At 43.3% G+C, this 2,209-nt stretch overlaps 1 protein-coding gene across 1 annotated transcript in view; it reads left to right on the top strand.

Moving 5' to 3' along the window:
* Positions 1 to 2,209, top strand: part of PALM2AKAP2 (PALM2 and AKAP2 fusion) — a 312,433-nt gene that overhangs the window by 309,232 nt on the left and 992 nt on the right. The gene's annotated exons all lie outside the window — the stretch shown is intronic.

Raw genomic sequence — 2,209 nt, 5'->3', positions numbered from 1 at the left:
TGCCTCAGTTTCCTCATATGTGTTACAAGCATGAATCTCGTAAATGGAGAGTTAAAACAGTAACTGGTCTGTAGTATGTGTGATAGAAGTGGTTGTTGTTTTCAGGGCATTAGAGGCAGTGCTAATAGCAAAAAAACCCCAAAAACACAGCAATAAAATAAGAGTAGAAATTTGCCAGACACGTAGAGAGTACGTCTCTCCCTCTCTCTCTCTCTCTTTCTCACACACACACACACACACACATACACACACACACCTGATATTGCTGTTTGAATTCGTTATGGCACAAGTCCACACTCATATACGCTCCCTGAGGACTTACTTGGCTTTTGAATCATCAAAGGCCAGTGGTAAGATGCATCAGCCCTGGGACGGCCCTAGGTGATAAGCTTTGTGAATCCAAAGACAGCTTTAAAGCAAGTTTGCATTGCTGGCTATTTTAATAAGGACCTGTTTATTTTCTTGTCTCTGCCATCACTAAAAGCTTTCGATTTCATCAAAAACTCAGACTTCTGTTAAGTGGCCATGCAAATTAGAGGAATGAATTAGGCAAAGTAAGCTCATTAAGAGTTTAAAGGATTATCTGGGCTCCTGCCAATAGCCCTGCTATGTTAAATGGTTCCATATTTATAAATAATATTTTTCTACTCATTAGACTTTTTTGTAACTAAGCTGAGGAGAGTGTCAGCAAGCATAGTCCCGGACACTTGGTAGGAACCCAATAAATATTTGTTATGTTGATGGTAATAAGGTTCTTGAAGAACGGGGGAAACCCAGTTTTCTCAACTTGATTGAAAATTAAAATGGGGCTTAAATAACAAGATGGAGGACATTAAATGAGAAGGAGGCACCATGTTCTTCGGGACCTTTGGTGTGGTTTTTTTTTTTTTTTTTTGCAGTTTGTATCTGCAATCTGCAAGACAAACAGATGGCTGTTTTAAACAATGTAGAACTCCTTATAAAAATGCTTTCTGTTTGAATACCACTTTCTAGTTTAGAAAGCCTCTTTACTTGGTAAGAGAAATAATCGTCATTGTTTGAGAACTGATCATGGCACCAGAAACTGCCCTCCCTAGGTACACTGCCTCATTCATTCCTCAGGACAACTCTAGGTTTTTATTATCCCCGTTTTTCATGTAAGGAAACTGAGGTACAGGAGGTGAGTGACTTGCCCAAGTTCACACAGTCACAAGGATTGAAACTTAGCTCTACCTGGACTTATGAGTCCACGTTGCCTTCTCCAAGAAAGCCCAGGAAGAAGACAGGATAGGTGCTGTCCCCGTGTTGTAGGGAAAGAAACTTGAGGCATAAGATCCTGTGAGCAGCAAGGGACAGAACTGGAGACAGAGCTGAGGACACTCGAGTCCAGTCCGTGCTGTTCCTCAGAAGGGGGTCACTGTGCACTGACCAGAAACACCCTCTGTCGAACTGTACCAAGATTTGGAAACACGCTTCTCTTCTGATTGGTATTTCTTAAATATTGAGTAAGTACCCACAATGTGCTTATACACAGGACACTTCACACTTAGCAATGTGTCGTGCATTGAACAAATGTGACTGAGTACATCCTACATGTAGGATCCATGCCAGGTCCAGCTGTCCCTGCTAGGAGGAACCAGAAGGCTTCTCAAAGGAAAGTACATTGAAGCACTAGAAAGTTTATCCATTTAACAAAGGGACAGAAAAGTAGGTTGAGGTGAACACCCAAGACCTAAGTCAACTCAGACCCTACTTACACCTGGGCTCCCTCCATTGCCAGAAACCTACATCTCCTTGCTTCTCTGAGGCTGCCAACATCACTGTCTCTTGCCGGAATGATCATCTTAGAATAAGCAGAGCCTTCATTGCAGTCTGGAGAACCCACCCGTGTTGGCTCTGCTGGACTTCCCTGCACACCCTAAGCTAATTCCACAGTAATTGGTTGGCATGCACAGGCTTGCTTTTGCTGCAGTCTCCTGAAAATGAACCATTTCTCAGATGTTGGCAAACTTAATGTTATTTGTCTTGAATCTCATCATGACGAAACTAAAGCTGGCGCAGAGATGCCTCAAATCTCCCGTTAGGAGCCCACAGAGTAGAGAGTAGGAGGGAGGGAGGTGCTACTGGGACAGTGGTGGTGAGCCCACTTGTCCTTGGTGGTGTCACCTTTAATGTCAGATACCTGCACCCAAGGCACCGATGCTGCTGAAGTGCTCAGATTGCTGTTTAT

Source organism: Orycteropus afer, unplaced genomic scaffold, assembly GCF_000298275.1.
Source record: "Orycteropus afer afer isolate SDZICR_OR568_19922 unplaced genomic scaffold, OryAfe1.0 scaffold00037, whole genome shotgun sequence".
In the NCBI taxonomy this organism is placed as follows: domain Eukaryota; kingdom Metazoa; phylum Chordata; class Mammalia; order Tubulidentata; family Orycteropodidae; genus Orycteropus; species Orycteropus afer.
This window is presented reverse-complemented; position numbering and strand designations above follow the sequence as displayed.